The sequence below is a fragment of the Microcebus murinus genome, chromosome 9 (assembly GCF_040939455.1).
Source record: "Microcebus murinus isolate Inina chromosome 9, M.murinus_Inina_mat1.0, whole genome shotgun sequence".
In the NCBI taxonomy this organism is placed as follows: domain Eukaryota; kingdom Metazoa; phylum Chordata; class Mammalia; order Primates; family Cheirogaleidae; genus Microcebus; species Microcebus murinus.
In genome coordinates this window covers 95,741,906-95,764,073 of record NC_134112.1, presented here as the reverse complement: position 1 = coordinate 95,764,073, position 22,168 = coordinate 95,741,906, and the positions used below count along the sequence as shown (strand labels likewise).

The window sequence follows — 22,168 nt, the reverse complement described above, 5'->3', positions numbered from 1 at the left end:
GTTTGGAAACATTATGTACACATAAAAAAATGCACCACATGATACCAACTCTTGGATAAAACTCATTAACTTACTATTAGAAAGTTACTAAATTACTTCCTAGTTTTATTACAAAATACAAAACACAGTGTTGTTTTAAAGGATAATTAGCTTTTTCATTAAAAAGAAAGAAACCAGCTTAAAGAAGAAAAAAATCCCTTGCTTAAAGAAATGAAGAATTAAATAGTGAAATCATTATTCTATGAATTCTTGGTGCTAGTATCATTCTTAAACAGTGTATGAAGGTCAGAACAAAAAGAAAAAGTGCTAGGTATGGTTCAAAGAGTGACACGTTGGTATTCATAATATGCTAAATATTTTGTCACTGACATAAAAAATGTAGCCAGAGGGTGAAAAAGTAAAAAAGACTGGAATTGTCTGGATGTACAAACAGAACAGGTCACGTCTTATCTGGCCTGGTTTCAGAACAATGGGAAATAATGTTTCCTCTACTATTTTTTTTCTTTTAAGTTGTGAGCCTGTTGAACACTTATCTATGAAATTTAAAATTTAGAAATTAAATGCTGTAAAAATAAAATTTATAAACATTAACATATGATATTTATTAATGTACTATATCTTTTTAAAAATGCACATTAATGGTCATACTGTTTGGGAATTATGAATTAACAATAATTTAAAACTCATGGGTGTTACTTATAAACTGTTAAATCAAAATTTTGGATTTTTTAAAAAACTATTCTGTGTCTGCATTAGTTGTAATTTTACATTTTGGGAATTTTACATCATTAGTAGTAATCACAAACATATGTTCAATGTAAAAACCAAAGAATCTGAAATGATTGATTCAAAATGTAAGCTCTTCCATATTTCAGCTGTCTTCTACCCCATGGCTACCCCAAGGGACCCCCTTTCTTTCCAAAGTCCTTTGGCAGTGCACTGTGCAGGGACCTCCTTGTTGGCCATGCCCAGTGTCCTGGTGAAGGTCAGGTGACTGACATTTCCCATCACAAGGCAATGGAGAGCCTGTGTGGCTAGTGGCTGTCATAACACTGCAGGGATAAGGTGGGGCAGAGAGCAAATTTGCTTTGTCAAAGGACACAGCTGTAAGAGTCTGGTGAACTTGAAGTCTAGGAGGAAAAGCACTAGAATAGTAGAACCCCAGAGAGGCTCCATCTTCTGATTGGATGGAGAACACAGGTGAGAAATCATACACCTACTCAAGGTGGATGAGTCATCTGCTGTAGAAACTTCTAGTGAACTTATTAAAATTCAGCTTCTCTGGCCGGGCGCGGTGGCTCACGCCTGTAATCCTAGCACTTTGGGAGGCCGAGGCGGGCGGATTGCTCAAGGTCAGGAGTTCGAAACCAGCCTGAGCGAGACCCCGTCTCTACCAAAAATAGAAATAAATTAATTGACCAACTAAAAATATATATACAAAAAATTAGCCGGGCATGGTGGCGCATGCCTGTAGTCCCAGCTACTCGGGAGGCTGAGGCAGTAGGATTGCTGAGCCCCGGAGATTGAGGTTGCTGTGAGCCAGGCTGACGCCACGGCACTCACTCTAGCCTGGGCAACAAAGTGAGACTCTGTCTCAAAAAAAAAAAAAAAAAAAAAAAAAAAAAATTCAGCTTCTCTGACTCTATCTCAGACTTTTATAAATCAGAAACTCTTGGGATGGTGTCCAAGTCTGTGCTTTCGTAGATTTACCCAAGTGACCCTCAAACAAACTATTATTTAAGAATCACTGGTTTAGAGAAAACAAAACAGAAACCAGATAGACATACAACTGGTGCATTGACTGGTGGTATCCAAGTTCAGTGACTAAGGCTCAAAACCCTCATCCCTTCAGTTCCCAGAAGTACCCAGGAATTAACTTCCAGATGAAACAATCTGCAGAGAAAATCTCTGAACACATCCCAGGCAGCATAATAGGATTAAACCTCATATTAAAGGCTAGCTTTACAAGCAAGAAAACAAGGAGAAGTAAGGTTTTCTGCTCCTGAAATTTTGTAGCTAGGAGCCTCGTCTTTCCTTTTACAATTAGAGGGAAGTCAGCTTAAAGTATTACTGATAGGAACAGTGACAGGGACTGAATCCCACTGGTGCCAAAGAATTCCAAATACGTGGCTGATATCAGACTCTCTCTCATTTGATACAGATTACAGAGGAAAAGTGCAGTGAAGGGAAGGGACAGAGAAAGAAAAGGCTGAAAGTTTAGCCCAAGATCAGCTTCTTTCCCTCAAGCACAAAGTCATACCAGTAAGTAGTTTGGGGAGTGTCAGGCTGGATATACATAGAATTCCTATTCATTACATCACAAGCATTTGTAAAATGCACATTAATTGTCCTACTGCTTGGGAATTATGAATTAATAATTAATATTTTGAGTGCCTGCTGCATGAGTCCTGTCCTGTGATTTGCTATGAGAAGTCAAATAAGATGTTTTTTGACATCACAAAGCAAATATCCAATAACCTTGCATCACTCTTTCTTTGACAAGATCCATACAGCACGCTTTGAGGGAACAGAAGGTGGGGTCCTGAATCGATTTGGGACGACTGGAATGTTTCCTGTGATAAATGAGATCTGAGCTGAGTAATGAACATGTGGAAGTTAATTAACTAGGAGAGGGAGAGGAGGAATCGCATTCTACACAAAGACTTGTACCAAACCTCATAACATGCTCAGAATGCCTGCAGCAAAAGGGAAAGTGAGTAGAAGTGAAACTTTAGAAACACAGGAACTAGATTATGCAACATTGTGTGAGATTAGTTTAATCAAATTTTCTATTGACAACTTTGGAGATTTACTAAGGGGTTTTAACCTGAGAAGTATGGCATCAAATTCTCACTTTTGCAGATGTGTGAAGGATAAACCAAAGGATCTTAAAGGAGGATTTGGAAGGTTTCTACAGTTCCTCAGAAGTGAGAAGAGGCTGCACCGAGGCATAGCTCCAAAGAGGAACATGGCATGAGAATGCTATTCCAGAGACAGGACGTGCTGAAGTTGGGGATCAATTAGATTGGGGGAGGAGGGTGGTTCTGACTTCAGTGGCTGTGTTCCTAATGGACCATTTTCCTCTATAGGAAATACAGAAGGGAAGGCAAGTCTGGGTGACATGGGGGCAGGGATAAGTCAATTTTCAATCTACCAAGCTTGCTACAGGGATATAACATGTAGGATATAGAGACGTTTATTAACTCATGAAATATTCATTAAATGTACACTGTGCTGATCACTGTGCATTAGAAAGTTTAATGCATCTGGTGGAATGTTCTGGACTGGCAACATAGATGAGTGTACCTTCACTATACAAATAGAAATCGAAATCGAAGCCACATTTAGAGGCAGGGAAGGGAGGTGCACGCAGTGAGAAGACAAGTTGAAGGCAGTGTGGAGGGCACCGCTATCTAAATGTGAGGCTGAGAAGAGAGCCCAGGAGTATATCCAGATGCAAGGTCTTGAACCAAACTGAACCCAGGGGAAGAGCTGCCAAATCCTAGAGAACAAAGAGAACTGCTATAAGAGATAGCAGCTATATAAATTATAGATGTCTCATTTATATAAATCATCACCATTTGCCAGTACAGAGGTTGACAAGGTGAGAGCAGACCCAGTGATGCAGGGAAGACTGGAGCCAGGTTGAAGAGATGGCCGGCATCGGGAGGGGTGATAAAGAGGGTATTCTTCAGATTACTTAGCCGTGCTCATGAGAAATGTTGCTGATAAAGAGTCACCATTTTAAAATACACATTACTCTCCATTCCTACCCTATCTCTGCAACCCTGCATTCTAATGTGACATTCCTTGATGTCGACGTTGCTCACTTGACTTACGTTCACCTGCAAGCATGAATGTTCGGTGTCCAATGTTTTCTGGACAGTAGGTCTCACAGAAGAGGGGGAGAGATGAGTGCACAGTCCCTGGGAAACCCATGAGCGTGGAAATCTGTAACACCGTGGCTACTGCTTTTGAGGGTCTACTACATGCATGGTAGTGAGCATCCACTTGATGTGCATTTTAAATTGTTGTTGTTTTTTGATATTTCCATCATACAGGAGAGACAGTGAGGACCAGAGAGGCCAAGTCACCAGCCTCGGACCAACCCATGGTGAATGGATGAGTGAGGAGTTGAGGCTGGAACCCCTGTTCTGTCTTAGTTCAGTATTCATCCTCCTTTTAAAGTACCATAGGAAGGAAGGAAGGAAGGGAAAAAATGAGCAATTTGCGGAAGTTCAGAGAGCTTAAAATTGATTTGGTCTAACAAGTTTGTTTTTGTCATGGCTAGTGTAGAAGAACAAAGACAGCAGATAAGGCTGGTGGGCTGGGCAGCTCACCACCCAAAACCCAACTGTATGTCATTTGGTCAAACTTATCACACTTTCAAGGAAACTGTATCTAATAGAATTTTAAAAGATACCATTTTTAAAAGGTGAAGGGGTTGAACAGTTGCTATTGGAGGAACATGTCAAAGTTTAGAATCTTGAAGGACCTGAGGTTTTTGCAAAAGATTGCCTCATTCTCTGTGACTGATGAGTCTTACAATGGCCCCCGTGCCCGGTCATGTCCCCTTCTGCTACAATTAGTCTTTATTCATTTTGATTATTTTCACAAAGAAAGAAAGGTTTAATCAGAAGGCTCATGACATCTCCTTAGCTAAGAAGTGGTTTGGTCTTACATTATCTTTAACAGTTAGTAGTTCACCCCAGTCTACAGTAATGATAAGTGATGCTTGGCCAGTGTTCACCAGGCTTCTCCTTGACAAGGGGAGGAAACAGTGACACATTCATGTTACAAGATCTGATCCATACCCGTTTAAGTCTGATCTTTCCAGACCTGCAAAGATCCATTTGTTAACTCAAACTTTCCCCAAAAGACACTATGAGGAAGAAGTAGCAATGAAAAAGCTTTTACTGGGTGTTAGTTTTACGTCTATTATGACCTACGACTCTACAGGTTGCAAAATTCTTTATGTTAGCTGGAACTATAGTGCTTTAAGGTCATCTGTTTGGTGATCTATAGCATTCCATAAACAGAAGCTGGAAAAAGAAGCTGGGAAAAGAGAAAGCAAAATTAAGAAAACAGATACGTTTATCCCATTTAAATAAATCTCTTTGCTCTTTTGCTTTGTTTCTGCCCCTTAAATCCTTTCAGATTTACAACAGTGTTGATAATTGTTGGAAATAGCCACGAATTTTACAGAATAATTGGCTCTATTTTAAGGCACACTTTAGTGTGTCTACTACATGGTGTGGCTATAAAGAGATAAAATAGATTTTTGCATGTTGCCGCCGGAAATCATTCTCATTATTGTTAGTCACACATTGTGTATATGTGTGAGCATGGCAACATTTCATAGTGCGAAGGTCTTTTATAGTTTTTAGAAGTTATAAAATAATAGAATTAATTGCTTTGAATTTAGTCATTTTGCACTGGGCAAATATTGATTTCTTTCCCAACACCTTTAATTTCTAATGGAGCTTGAAATTAACTTTGGATTTTAATTCTATTTTATTCTGGGTTTGTACATCAGGGCCATTAATAACGTCAGGAGAGTGCTGAGAGAACTGTTTCCAAGGCAGGAGTCCACAGCGAGCTTTGTGGCTCTCGAATCTTCATCCGTTATAGGAAGGGGGATATCTGTGCTGGGATGGATATCGCATTAGTATTTTATGACTGAGCAATCAAGTAAAAAAAAAAGTTACCCTGTAAAAAGTCAGCTTCAGATCATTTGGTAAAGTTTGCATCATTGTGTGTGTGTGTGTGTATGTATGCATATTTAATCAGGTCCAGAATGGTCAGGGTCACAAAAGACAGATTTCCACCAACAAAAACACCTAGAAAATAAGCTTTCTGGTTCACAAGGTAATAGTCTACCTTCTTAAGGAAAACAAAAAGTATATACGTAAATATTTTATGCATACACATTATATTCCTAGGAACATATTATAAGCATACACTACAAATTGTAACATAATTTAAGTGCAATCTTTCTCTGAGCTTTCGAAACTTTCTTATCAATTTCATATTGTCTCCAATAAAATGGGGTGATTGGAATAAATTACCACTGAGATCTCTGGGGACCCCTTTGGGTTCATGTACACCTGGAAGTAAATGAGGGCCCCTGTGTTTTTCACAGGTGTTCCCTAAACTGTCCCCCATGGCAGCTGCTCTCAGGCCGATGAACATCAGCGGGGACTGCCCAGACTATAGGATGAGACTCCACTGTTAGATCTGCCAGTAGCAAACCAGCTTCTCAGGAACACTTCCCTAGGAGTTTTTGGTGCTCTGAGAGTTGGAGCAGCCATGCCTGCAGGGAGGCAGCATGAGAAGGTGCAAATTTCAAAATAGTAAATGGTTTGAAATTTTGGCTCTGTCTTGTACTTTGAACTTCAGCTTTTTAATATGTAAAATGGAAGAATATCTTCCTTGCAAGCAATTTTGAAGAATGTAAAGTTCAATACTTAACATATTTCCCTCTCCATTCTCAGTAATGTTCTTTTCAGCCCACAGTGTGTGTTCAAAATTAAAAATTTAATTAACAAAGACTGACTATAAGGTTTAATTAAAAAAAAAAAAACCATGAAAATAGTTAACTTAGCTACATATAATTCTGGGAGAAAAAAACGGTGAGCAAAACATTTGGGGGACAAAAAAGACTAAGTATATAACTACCAGAGAAATGATACAAATACAATTGCTATGAAAAAAAAATTTTTTTTTTTTTTAAATTAAGCTTGAGTGATCAAACAAGATGTTGCAAAATAGAGAGAGAATGTGAACTGGAGCCCCCACAGAGGGTAAAGTTTGAATGTGGGAAAAGTGAGGAGAAGAGCAGTCTGGGGTGCAGGGTCAGGGGAGGCGTAGGCAAAGACATGGCGGTAGGAAAGCACGGGCGACACATGGGACGGCCACAGGGATGTGCGCATGCGTGGTGAAGTGTGCGCATGCGTGGTAAAGTGGGCGACTAGAGTCCTGCAAAAACTCACATCCACTGCGAACCTCACCGTTGGATGATATTTGGAAATAGAGTTTTTGCAGATATACTTTGTTGAGATGAAACTCATACTGGATTAGTGTGGGCCCTAAATCTGATGACTGGCGTCTGTATAATGGAAAGGAGAGGAAGGTTCCAATCCCCAAAGACACAGAGAGATGGAAACACACAGCGAACAAGGCCATGCGAACAAGGCGGCTGAGGTTAAGGAGACACACCTGTTAAGTCCTCGAATGCCAGAAATTACTGGCAAACCTCGGAAGCTACAAAGAGGCAAGGAAGGATACTTTCTAGAAATTTCACAGAAACTTTGGCCTGGCCAGCACCTTGAGTTTGGACATCTAAACTACAAAACTGTCAGAGAATATATTTCTGTTGTTTTGACCAGCAAGACTGTAGTCATTTGTGTTGTTGTTGTTGTTGTTGTTGTTGGCAGTCCTAGAAAATGCACATCCTTGGCATGCCATCCCGCGGAGTGACTTATAAGGAGAAGCGCCGAGAATACTTCTCCTTGAACCATTGCTTTCCCACACTTTTCTGATCATGAATAGAGTCCTTGCCTCATAATTCCCCAAAGTCAGTGGTGATGATATTGAAGCCTTCTTTTTATGCAATTCTCTTTTTTATTTCAGTTTCACTGAGGTGTAACTGACAAATAAAATTGCATATATAAAGTGTGTAATAACAGCATGGTTTGAAATGATTACCACAGTCAGGTTAGTTAACACATCCATCACCTTACATAGTCAACCTTTTCTGTGATAACACTTAAGATCTACTCTGTTAGAAAATTCCAAGTATGCAATGCAGTATTATTAATTGCAGTCACCATGCTATATATGCGCTCCTCAGAACTTATTCCTCTTGTAACTGCAAGTTTGTACCTTTCAATCCCCATTTTCCTCACTCCTAGCCCCTGCAATCACCATGATTTTACTCTTTCTAAGAATTTGACATTTATTTTTAAGATTACTCATGGAACTAAAACTATGTTATTGGTATTTGTTTTTCTGTCTGGCTTATTTCACTTTGCATTATGCCTTCTGGGTTTAACTATGTTGTCACAAATGGAAGAATATCCTTCTTTTTATATGGCGACATAATATTACATTATATATTATGTAGCCATATAAAAAGTATATATTATATATATTATATATGTATATTATAGCCATATAAAAAGTATATTGTATATTGTAGCCATATAAAAAGGATATATATATATATATGTAATCATTTCATCCACCAACTGACACTTAGCTTTTTCTATATCTTGGCTATTATTTCTAATAATACTACAATGCTACATTATACTGCAATAATGCTACAATGAACATAGGAGTGCAACTATCACTTCACATACTGTTTTGTTTTCATCGGATCTATACCCAGAAATGTGATTATTGAATCATATGGTAGTTCTATTTTAATTTTTTGAGGAATTGCCATACTGTTTTCTATAATACCAGTACCAATTTGTATTTCCACCAACAAAGATCAAGGGTTTCTTTTTCTCCACATCCTTGACAACATTTATAATCTCTTATCTTTTTGATACTAGGCATTCTAACAGGTGTGAGGTGATATTTCATTATAACTTTGATTTGCATTACCCTCATAATTAGTGTCTGATTCCTCTAGTTTTCTTTTACTTTCTCAAGAAGGCTCTTTGCTATTTGGGGGTCTTTCATGATTCCATATAAATTTTAGGTTATTTTTTCCTATTTCTGTAAAAATGCCATTAAATTTTGATTTTGCATTGAATCTGTAGATTGCTTTCCAATCTATGAACATGGAATACATTTTTAGCTATGGTGTCTTCTTCAAATTCTTTCATCAATGTTTTATGGTTTCAGTGGATGGTTCTTTCACCTCCTTGGTTAAATTTATTACTATACATTTTATTCTTTTTGATTCTATTATAAACAGGATTATTTTTTTCTCTTTCAGAAAGTTCTTTGCTAATGTATGGAAATACAACTGATTTTTGTATGTTGATTTTATAAACTGCAACTTTACTGTATTTGTTAGTTCTAACAGTTTTTTAATAGTCTTTAGGGGTTTCTATATATAGGTGCTCCTGGACTTACCATGGGATTATACCCTGACGAACTCATCATAAGCTGAAAATATTGTAATTCAAAAATGCATTTTAGTACACCTAACCAACCAAACATTATAGCTTCACCTAGCTTACCTTAAATGTGCTCAGAACACTTACATTAGCTGACAGTTGAACAAAATCACCTAACAAAAAGCCTATTTTATCATAAGGTATTGAATGCCTCATGTACCACATTGCTAGCCCAGGAAAAGATCAAAATTCAAAATTTCAAGTATGTTGAAATTGCAATGGTCTGTCATCATCGTAAAGTTGAAAAAATTACATCAAACCATGGTAAGTAGAGGATCATCTGTATAAAGATCACATAATCTGCAAACAGAGACAATTTAACATTTTCCTTTCTGATTTGAATACCTTTTGTTTCTTTTTCTTGTGCAATTTCTCTGGCTAGTGCTTTCATTAATGTGATGATTAGAAGTGGCAAGAAAGGGCATCCTTGTCTTGTTCTCGATCTTAGAAAACTTTCATTTTTTTACCATTGAGTATGATGTTAGCTGTGCACTCGTCATATATGGCATTTATTTTGTTGAAGTACACTCCTTTTATAACTAATTTCTTCAGAGTTTCTATCATGAAGAAATGTTGAATTTTATCAAATGCTTTCTCTGCATTTGTTGAAATGATCATATCATTTTATCCTTTGTTCTGTTAATATGGTGTATTGCATTTATTTATTTGCATATGTTGAACTATCCTTGCATCGTAGGGATAAACTTGACTTGATCATGGCATATGATCCTTTTAATGTGCTATTGAATTTGGTTTGCTAGTATTTTGTTGGGGATTTTTATACCTATGTTCATCAGGGTATTGACCTGTAATTTTCTTTTCTTGTAGTGTCCTTATTTGGCTTTGTTATCAAGGTAATGCTGGACTCATGAATTTGGAAGTGTCATATTTTCTATACAACAAAATTTGGCATAAAGAAAGAATATCTTGTACCAAATATCAGAAACATTGTACTTTTATTGAGAAACAAATGGAATTTTAAAATGCTGTACCCTACAAGGAGATCTTCCCTCATGCTGCAGAGGATTTTGTTTGTTCAGAGCCTGGTAAACCTATCTTTCATAGTCATTTGAGAGCTTTGGGATGTGTGTGTATGTTTGTGCACGTCTGTTTATGCAAGTAGACAATTACAGTTCAGTTGCTCAAATATGTACTTAATACTTCCCAAGTTCTAAGCAATGAGACAGGTATTTATGCTCAAAGATGAAAAACACGTGGTCAGTGGCCAGAAATACAGTGGATAGTCAATCTAATGTGGTTGTTTGTGACAAAGGTAGAGGCTTGTATGAGGTATATCTCAATAAAAGGTGTATTATTTGATTTAATCTGTATTTGGGATCTGTCTAGTATAAGAGCAGTCAATGTGTTTATCTTTGTATTGTTGGTGACTTGTAAGAGATCTAGCTGGTCTATCTTTGCATTCACATTTTTAATGTAAAAATGTGCCTTTGTCTTTGATATGTTTTGATAACTGATATATACTCTTTCTCGTTGTTAGAGATACTGAATGGCTAGAGCCCAAGCATAGAGCCTTTAATTCATATCCCCGATTTTTATCTGCAAACTATTCCCAAAGAGGCATTATGCAAATATCTCCTGCTTGCTGCTGTTTCTTTTTTTTAAAATCCTGCTCTGGTTTTGCTGGTGGAAAAAAAAAAAGTAATCTTTTGACTTCACTTTCAAACTGTTTTTAGGCTGTAAATCTAAGTAAGAAGTAAACTGACTTTAAAAATAGATAAATTTCTACTGCTTCTTGACTTTGTTTATATGATCTTCAGGGCCACGTCAAGCCCTCTCTCTCTGTCCACAGATGACATTGTAGGAAGCATGGAACTGGGAACTCCAGCGTCCTTAGCCTTGCAACTCAGAAGTTAAAACACTCTTCCTCCTCTCCCCACTCACTCTATGACCTTCTCTATATTCTCTCCTCTATGGTTTAATGTCTTTCTTCTTTGCTTCAAAGGTAGTAGGTAGCCACATAGCTGGGAAGAAAGCCAGGGTAAAATTTGGGAAATTGGGTGGTTGCAGATTTCCTGGTAAGAAGACTGTAAGGAGGTAAAATTTCAGAGCACTCCTTCATTTTTTAGATACAGTATCTAACCTCAATACACCATTACATCATATTTCAAAATATCTACTAAACTATCCCTCCCTAAAACTTGTGTATTTAGTCTTAATTTTTTAAGTCTATGGAAAACAAGTTCATCTCCCTGGCCATCCAAGTTCTATTTATTTCCCTTTTACAAAGCAAAAGCCTTCCCAAGATTCGAGTATGATTTATCCACTGGGATTCCTCATTAAAAAAGTACAATGAAAACACAGTTTTCTTAAAGGACTCAATAGAGAGACTGCTGGAATCTAAATGATCCCAGCATGACAATTACAGTTTGTGCAGATTAAATTTGGGTTTTTTTTCTTTTTATTACCACATGCAAAACTGATGTGAATCAAGTGTCGATATGAACCCATTCCTTGGATAAGTAACCACATGTGGTAGAATTTAAGGCCTGATAGCTTAAGCTCGGTGGTGCGTGAGAAGCATAGGGTTGTGAGAAGCGAGGAGGAGAAGCCCATTTTGAATGCAGACTGAAATCCTAATTTAAAGTCTCTTAGAATTTTTCATAGTAAATAAATTACTTAGGCTTTACACTAACATGCTTCTACTATGTTCAAGGTCTTTCAATATCTAATTTATATGTATAAAGGATGTCGGGAAATGTTTTCTGTCATAAATATTCTTCTTTGATTGCTAATAGCAATTCAAATGCTTCTCAATAAATTTCTCTTCCATTCTATCTCACCCTATGAATCATTCTGTAGCATTATTTTTATTTCTTAAAATACACGTTAGCCCAAAAATCTAGTTTAGGCTGCAGAAATGAAGTTTAGTGAAAACAACTTCTATTCGGTGGAACTGCGGCAATGACACTGTGATAAAGCAAAAGTTGCAAGACAGAGTTGATACTACCTTTTATCTGATAACAGTGGGGAATACGTCAGAAGCAGCGGCTCTAGCAATGATGGGGAGAAGAGAAGGACTCTTTCTGCAATTACTGCACTACTTTTGTCACCTATTACTGATGGGGCTTCCGCCCCCAGGCCCCGTTTCTCTTCAGCACCCTTTGGGATGACTGGCCTCATGGCTGATCACAGCCACATGGTCGGCTGAAAAGAGAGGAGGTTTCTTTACTAATAGCTCAGACTTTCCCATCAGGTCTGTAACATAGAGTAATAGATGCCCCCACCAACCCCTTAGCGGTGAGTATTGTTACCTGGAGTTTCCTACTGCATTACTCAAGGGTATCTAATAAATGTGTGATTCCAACACTTCTCTCCCAGAACTGCTGTGCTGTGAGAAGGTACGAATTTTCATGATGGAGAGAGAATCTCTCCTCCGTTGAAGTTCAGGACACTTTATTTTTTTCTCTCATATAGATTAAGTCAGCTTAATTTAGAGAGTTATACAAAGGGAAAAAATATAGGCCTTTTGGAAAATAAATTAGCAAAGCTTGTGCTGTTCACTTAGCTTCAGGTAGCTTAGGAACTTGTAAGGCAATCAATATGGCCAGCTGAAATTCGGGTTTTATTAATTCAGGGAGTCTATACCTACGTCACTCAAACCTTAAAGAAGCCTTAATATGCTAGTATTTTTTTGAGTAGGAATATGTTTTCCATTGGATGCTTGAATATTTTGTAAGTGAAATAACTCAGCAACAGATAGCCATATGGTGGAAAACACACATAGGCTTATTTAGAGCTCTGAATTCCATTGCAGTAATATGGATGGAAAGAATTTCTCTCTCTACAGCCAAACTCTTAGAGGTTTTTCTTTATCCAGTCTAACAGGATGGCTTCATCTGGCCCTATCCAGCATAAAGCTGATCACATGACTTGGCAAGCAAGACATGATTAATTGATATTGCAATAGGCTTAAATAATGGCAGAGTATTATTAGGACATTTTGATTCCTGTTAATGAGTAATGACAGCAATTTTGCAGTTGCCAACACTGGCATTTGGTGCTGGCATCTGTGATTGTAAAAAAGGTCTTTAAAGAGTAGGGTAGGCGCATTTTGCAGACAAGAGCTACCACGGCAGCTTTGGGACAAAATTATATGAAAGGACCAAGGGGCTGCAAACCACTGGATGTTTTCCTTTCTTTACTTGAAAATAAGAGAACAGTCTTTAGTCAAATTAATATTCATTTATAATATTTTACTTGGATAAGTTGGAAGATTTTTAAATTAAATATTGCACTAAAATTTGAAAGAAGTGAGATGTGAGAATACCCAAAAAGTCAAGCATCAAAATGTTCTTGGAAACTGCTATACTTTACATGAGAAACTTTTACTCATTAATGGCATCAGTTACCTTCATCAAATATAACAAGGAAAGATGATTTAGGTGTATGGAAAATTGCACTCCAGATTTCAACAATCTGAACCATATTTTTCTCAGCATTCTTTTGCCAGGGAGGAGAGGAAAGGAAGAAGGAAAGCAGAATTCAGCAACAACAACAACGTGAATGGAGAGTGTGTTTTGGTCACTATGATTTTGCTAAAAAATAATGATAATAAAACAAACAGGAACCAATAATTCATTCTTCAGATTTTCTTATTGTGAATAGTGAAAAATAATGAGATTCCTTAGGGAATAGCGTTTTCAGAGATAGAGAGCTTGGCAAACAAACCCTGGTATCTTGATTTTGTAAGATTTAAGTTTGACACAGCTGGGTCACAGCTGGAAGAGATTCCAAAGGGAGGAAGCTTCTCATACTGCCAGATTTAGGTTAATAATCACAAAGTAATATTAAAATTAGTTTCATTACCTACAATTATAAGCTATATAGTTGAGGCACACTGCAGCAAAGCAAAAACAGTTCTATCACTTTCAATGAAAGCAATGTTGACAGTTAAAAAAGTGACATCAAATCACTCAAATGGTTTTTCAAAAATGATCTCTGAACATTGTTCAGGATCCTTACCAGTCCTGCTTATTTTGGAAATAATCAAGAGCCAATAGCTTGTTACAGGAAAACTTTAACATCACTTATGATATTTCTTTATTCTAAAGGATATGTTGTTTCACGGTAACAAATGAATGATAAAGAATCACACATCTGAAGTCATCCTTTGATGTTGAGGTATTGAAAGACCACCATGCCAGCTAGTTGAGTAGGTAGCTAGCTCGATCTACCTACTCAACCCTGCACCCTGCTGTTCCTTGGACAGGACCAATCTCCTCACAGTATTACATTTATAACCATAGCTGTCAGCTATTGAGAATCAGCTATGTTGTAGACACCATGCTAGACATTTTACATGTCATCTGTACCTGTCACAAAAAATATTGGCAGGTGCATGCTATTATTCTTGTTTTATTAGCAAAGACACAAGACAGTGGTATTCTAGTAAACCAAGCCCTACTAAACATATCTCGATCTGCAGAGCTTACCAATTTCCATGGTGTAAACTCTTCCACTGTAACCTAGTTCAAGCTACCAAGGTTTATCAGGGTTAAATAGCCAGCTCACAAAATTTCTAAATATTTAACAATTAGTTCTCTTTCTCTGGAGAAGCCTGAAAGGAACTTAGCTCTGAGTTCAGTTCCTACTTGAGCCTCTCCTCATATTGGTTCACATTGTTTTTTCTCTCTCTCATATTATACATACTGGCCTTTACACCAGTTTTACGTACAAACATCTGTTACCTTCTAATAATATATTAATGTTTTGTGATTATTTACCCCGTTCATCTTTTTTAAACTACTTTGTCTACTTCATAAGGAAAAGGGCTCTTGTCTATATTTTTGTGTTCACATAGTGTTCTGCATACAAAATAGGTATGATATTATTGAATAAATTAAAACTGTCTATGAATTAGAAATGATCTTATATACCCAGTTTGTAAAGCTAAAGAAATATGGTAGAAATTTAGTGACTAATATCAATGTAAATTAAAACCATAGTTTAATTTGGGAGAAGTTAAAAGGATCAAAGGAGAGACACATACTCTTTTTAACTCTAATTCTCCTTTCCTAGTTTTTGAGTAGATATAAACCTTCCCGAAGTTTCCTTCCTGATCTTTGAATTAAACTGGACTTTTCCCCTCTACTCTCTTACCCTCCGATCCAACTTTATGAATGTGTAGAAATGGGTGTTTTCTATTTCTTTTCCTCTTCACTCTGAACCTGGGATAAGACATTCACTAGGATTCAAACTACAGGGGAGTTTGATGAATAATGCTAACTCCCTCCAGACCTAGCTTAGCACTGGCATTTAATAGCTTCTGAGAAGTTCACAGGATCATAGCACGTCTCTACAGCACACTGCTTTTCAATATGCATTCGCGGATCAACTTTTTTTTGCAAAGGCTCAAAGAGAAAGACATATTTTTGAAACTACTGAAAGAGTCTTTGTAAAACTGAAATTAAATCCTTTCTTTTCTATATTTAATCTTAGCCATCATTCCAAAGCAAGGCATGAAAGAAGGGATTAATTTGAAATTTGGGCTGCCTTAGAAATAGAAAGGTCCTTGGGCTGTGTTTCTTCAAATGACCTGCACTATTTTAATCCAGTGTAATTTATTTGGTTGTAGCTGAAAGATAGAACCTTAAAATCCCCTTCCAACATTTCTACACAGGTAGTACTTTCCCATTTCCTTCCATCTGACTTTATTTGTAGGTGCCAGATGAATATGCCAGTAAAGGAGCTGCTCCAATGATTGTTTCTTTTTATAATAAGTGTGAATTCAGGAAGTGACACCACTTGTCATTGTTTCCCTTCTCGCCTAATGCTTTAGCTCTAGTGAGAAAGTGAGCTTATCCTCTAGAGGGTACATACAACTGAGCAAGGGTTTAATACTTTACCAGCACATATTCTATTGCAAGCTGCATTTCCTACCTAGCACTGTGCTAAAGTTGCATCCTCCCCACCCTGATTTCTCCCTGCTCATCTAGTAAGAAAAAACAGATACCAAACAGAAATAAAGCAAACAAATCATTTGAAAATCGAATCTGAGAAGCTAAAATAATTGCTTAAAATCACAAAACATTAAATGATTTGTTTTTTCTCATGTGTCTACATTTATCCATGTTTTATAAACGTGAAAAGTAAAAAGCTTGATTATGAAAGATAAGCATACAGTACAATATATTCATAGTTCACAATCTCAGTGAACTAGAGATGTGGAAATGAATTTACATTATAAGAAGTTTTATTTTTAAGGAAACTATACACATTTTGATGAGGGCTATTTAATGCTGCATCTTAGTGTCTTGCCCTCTTCCATTTTCCACCCCACACTCGAGCATCTATCCTATAGGTCATTGGAGTTGGCTTTCAACATATTGATGAATAAAAAATGAAGATATAGTGGGAGGAATACAAACTCTCAGTGCCCTGTGGTTCTGCAGTCATGTCCTGTAGCTACTCCTTCCTAACCAGGACATAAGGAGCATTTCAAGTAGGTCATGGTGCTGGAGTGGAATAGGAGGTCAAATTGGAAGAATTTAGTAGTTACTCACTACAAAGCAGCACAGTCGATTAGAAAGAGCAAACTTACCCTATGAATATAAATCAACCAGTATAGACATTATATTTGCTAATAAAGCCTTATCTTTCAGTGAGCATTTGCTTAAATATTAAGACACCCTATGATCTTTTCCTCAAGAATCATAGATATAAAGATATGGTCTGTGTACTGAACAAGGACTAAATCAGTGCTCAGTGTCCTTAGGTGACTTATAATCAGAGAAAAGTTTGGCTGGCTGATAACACGTTCTTCAAAATTAGGATATTTTCTCAACTTATCAAGTACCTTAATAGATAATATCTCATCTCAATGTTCAAGAGGAAACTTAAATTCAGAGAGGTTAAGTGACTCGTCCAAAAACACAAAACCAAGATAGCTCTAGCAATGGGGGAAGTGGGGTAGGGGGAGGTGGGGAAAAAGAGGATTAAATATAAATACTTCTCATTTTACTGTTTTCAGTAACCTGCATCATGCAGTGAAAGAGCTAGCTTTACTCTCTGTAGGTATAAGTGAAATCCACACTAATGCAATAAGAATGTTTAAGGAAGCAGACAATTTATAAGGTATGGGAGATAGTCATTGTCCTAGAACTAGGATCGTTCAGCTGATGGTGAAATAAGGTTTGCTATATAGCCTGAGAATCTCAGGATCTGACATCAGAGCATCTCATTCCAAACCCTGAGTGATTTTTCCTCTCCATAATTTCCTTGTAGCAAGGATACAAGTAAAATATTCCATACGAGTAAAATATTCCATAAATCAAAGGATTGTTTTGTCCAAGTTATTCAAATTTTGCACCAAGTTTAAAGTAAACTTTTTCTGTCATGTACTACCTAGTCAATATTTTAACATATGTATATCTATTTTAGAATAGCTCACACAGTCAGCACAGTAATTGGCTGCACCTTATGATATAAGGTATTATTTTTGTTGCAACTTACTTTGCTACTGTTACTATATATTCCCACAAGTTATAATAATGAATGATGTGTCCTAACACGGCACAGGGTTTTCCTGAAAGACCATCTGAAATGTGTAGATTTGTTTGCCAATATACCGAATTCCTCCATATAATTTCTTATAATAATTTTACACTTCTTAGGGTGTTTCTTCTGTTATTATGGTCACCACCATCTCTGCCTTCCATTAATCTATACTTTATTCTTTACTCCCTTTTCTTCTAGTTTTCTTTTTTCCCTTTAGCTTTACTCTCTCTTTATAGTTTCATTATCTTCATAAATTTGTAGAAAGGGCATTGATTTAGGGAAAAAAAAAACCTCAATGCTCTTTATGTTCTCTGACACTCCTAGATTCTTTGATTCAGAGTGTATTCACTGAGCATATGTTATGTGCTGGGTGAGTCTTGGATATTAGATGGTGGATGGAACTTGGCACTGTCTCCTCCCAGAGATTATAGTCCAGTGCAGGAGACAGACACTATTAAATCATAACGAATAATAAATGCAAAATCACAACTGTCACTAGTGCTAAAAGGGAGACGTATATCTTGGAATAAGAAAATCTGGCCTGATTACAGGGTCACGGAAAGCTTCTTTGAGAAGGTGACCACTGAGCTGAAATCTGAATAATGAGTAGAAATGTACTAGGCAAAGCAGAGAGGGAAGCTGTGTAGCAGTCTTGTGGTGGGGCGGTGGCATGGGAGGGGAAACGGTCCAAGGGTGCAGGGCATGCACCAAAAACTGAAACAAGGTCAATGGGATGGAGGGGAAAATAGGAGGAAAAGTATGGTCAAAAATCAAGACAAGACATAGCCAAACCACGTAGGATCTGGCAAGCCAGTTAACTTGTAGATAAAGGATGGATTCCCGTTCTGCAAGGCTAAACACCTAAATTTTATTTTAGATATATAACATGGTCTATCCATTGACTACTTGTCTGTGTAGCAATGCTCAACTCCAAATTGTTACCATTTGTGCCTAAGTTGTGATAGTTTCCAATGCATGAAGACACCAAATTTCTTAGTGCCAATAATGCCCATGGATGATGTGACTACAACAAGTAGGATTAAATTTTTTTTTGAAAATTATGCTGTGAATTAAATTACTTATAGGTATAATGGATTATAAATAACATGGTGTGAGCTATTGAACTCCTCTGTGCTTTTCACCTGTGCTGTAATAAGGTACAGTATAATTTGCAGTTTACAAATTTATGGACCGAGTGTCACAGCTCCAGAGTACAGCGTGTGGAATTGTGACCTTCTAAATTTAAATTTTTCTCTAACATTGGCTGGTAAAAGTTTTACTTTTACAATTGTGTGGCAATATCAGGGCCTGTTCCTTCCTAGTATTTCAGAATTCAGAAATCCCACAATTTCAAAATTAGAAGAGAACAATATTGATCATCTAGTTTATATTTACTCTTGCTACCACTGGAAATACCATATTCATATATCTGAGTAAGGTGAGAATCTCTCCTTTAATAAAAAGATCTGGAAAAATATTTTCTGTCAGAATTCAAATCTGCCATTTAATAATTCTTAAAGATTTCCACCCAAAACATTGTTCATTTTTGTCAAATACTAGCATACTACACCTTTACCCTCTTGTACTTGTTAAATTGACAGAAGTTTTTATGTTGTCAAAGATATTCTGGGGAATTTTAGGGCAGTTCTACATAAGGGGCTAATATTACATGTTGGCATGACTGAGGTCTAAAAGAGGATGGAATAGCATATTAAGGAGTGAGAATATCTGCTAAGCCCTGAGATAATGTATAGTTTCTTGAATTTAATTTATGTAAATTAAATTATATAAAATAATGTGAAAGTTTAAGGAACATGCATAAACACTAGGATAACAGGTAGATACTAAAGAGCATTTGAAGTATTGAAACATAAGCTTAGAGACCCCACTGAAAAGTATATAACATCACTAAGAGGAAAGACTGCAGCTATAAACATGAAGTTTTGCTCACAAAAGAAAAACACATTCTTATACAGTCCTTTTGGGAGAGTGAGGCAGGGATAAGTCAATATAACAAACAAATACACAAACTACACAACATGCTATTTTACCACCTTTGTCATGATTTGATGTATTCTACTAGTCACTTCTTAAAAGATTCATTGAAAATGAAATACCTGCATAAGACAATTCAAAAAGTATAAAACTGTAACCATTGTTTAATGATTATTTGTGTTTTGTCACAAACTAGCTTCTTTTGTTTCTTAACAACAAAAATTAGCTTTCTCTTTCCTGTGCTCTGGTCATCTCCGGTGATCTTTGGTTTTCCTTGTGTGGTTTCCTCACTCACGGTATGACAACCTGACTCCTGAGGGCATGGTTTGCAAATGGCAATCCTCTGAGCCCTGTAATTTATTTGAAAATAAGGTCCCTATGTATAAACAACCCCACAAATAAACAAATAGAGATATATTTAGGAGACTTCCAGATTTATTTTAATGCTCTTCAATTTTTCTGGAAAAGAAATGCTATGGAAACCATTCACTTCAAGCCCTAATCTGTCATAGAAACGATAGCAAAACAATGTATGGGAGCATGAAATTAAGCAACAGACTGTGTGTGATATAGACAATTATTGGTATATAGTTCAGAGCAAAGGGACAATTGTTCTGAAAGGGATGAAATGGCAAACATTTATTGAGTACTAAACATGCTAAAGCTCTTCTTAGTGTCTTCCACCAACCATTTCATTTAATCCTACAATGGCTTTATGAGGTAGATGCAGCTACTATATTCATTTCACACTGGGGAAAACTGAAACTCAAAGAGCTCACATGGCCGAGGGCGGTATCCCCAAACTTTTGGCACCAGGGACCCGTTTCATGGAAGACAATTTTTCTACAGATAGGGGGAGGGGGAAGGTGGAGGTAAAGCTCAGGTATGATGTACAGCCAATTCCTGACCTGGTACCTGGTCACCACCCAGGGGTTGGGACCGCAGGCCAAGGACGCAAGTAAATAAGTAGTAGAGCTGAGGTCAACACCAGGCAGTGTGACCTAGCAAGATACTTTTAGCAACCATTTAATCAACAGAAGAATAAAGAAAGTCTGAAAGAAGGCAGGTGACTTACTACAAAGGCACACAGCATTTTGATCTCAAAACTGGCATCAGAAAGCAGAGTCTTTTGCTATGAATGTGGACACTGATGTAATAAAAATGCAAAATTGTTTATGCTGGATCAAAACAAATGGCGTACATTATATCTTCCTACATTATGTTATGCCCTCTACTGGATTCTTAATTTTTAACTATTCCATGGGGACATTCAAGTCTTCCAGGTTATTAGGGAAAAAATGCCCTTCACTAAGCTCCAAGGAATATTTTTTCAAAACAAAGTAGTCTCCAATAAACTTTCCTTGAATTATGCAATATAGTCTTCTAATCTCTACTAATACACATACTTGATAGTCAAGATCTTGGTCTCATTTAGAGATGGGAACAAAAAAATCAGGCTTTCATTATTATGAAGAATGGTTCTACTTCTATAGACATAAAAATGGAGTAAGAAACATCTAGGAAGGAGCATCGGAACAAGAGATAATGTTCCTTTTCTACATTTAGAGCTCACCACTAGTGCAGCACAAAAACACACTTAGGGCATTTCTAATCCTTGGAGTCACTACTTTTAAAAAAACAAAAACACAAAAACTCAATTGTTCAACTGGTAGCATACATTTTTAAAATTTCATCTTTCTCTTTACTGTGTATTTTAATAATGGAAACAGCTATAAAAAAAAAGAATAACTTGCTTTTTGATTCAGTATCAAAGTGGTCACTGAGATAGGAAATCCTTGTAACCACCACTGATTTCTTGCTCTTTGACATGAACCCGTCTAATTAAACATGGAATTTACAACACATGATATGAATTATACTTGTGGAGTGAAGGTACCTACTTTTATCAAAATTACCTAATTTGAGCATCATATTTTATATAATGAATATCATATACTGAAAGTTAACATTTTGGTGTGGTTAGTAAGGAAAAAAATGTAGTTACAGTTTCTTTCATTTGATTCATTTCAATATCAATTATTTTTGTTCTTTAGTCATTAATATATTTTACTGGATAAAAATACAGACAATGCATCTACTAAGTGTCTGTTTTGACCTTCTTCCCATTCATGTTAATTTTTCTAAGAACTCCTTTGCCTCTTGTTTTTGAATATCTACTTAATCAAATTAATGTTTACAACCTTTTTTTTTTCAGTTGCTGTCTTACAATATATTCTAAACATGATTTCTTATTACACAATACTACAAATAGAAGTGTGGAAAGGCTTAGAGAGCTACATGACATTTTTACTGTGCCCAAGGCTCTACTCTGAGAATATTTTGCTTGTCATTGTTTCATAAAAGTAAAATGAAGAGAAATCCATCTGTATAATCAGAGGGTTTAGAGATTATAGTTTCAGTGTTCGAGCATATTAAGAGAAGGCTGAATCTCTCCTTCTCTCCCTCTTTCTTTCTCCTGTCTCTCTCTCTCTTTCTCACTTTCTCTCTCTCTCTCTCTCACA

General features: G+C 36.7%; 1 protein-coding gene across 1 annotated transcript in view; it reads right to left on the bottom strand.

The window, feature by feature from the left end:
* CNTNAP2 (contactin associated protein 2) overlaps positions 1–22,168 on the bottom strand; it is a 1,865,599-nt gene that overhangs the window by 729,443 nt on the left and 1,113,988 nt on the right. The gene's annotated exons all lie outside the window — the stretch shown is intronic.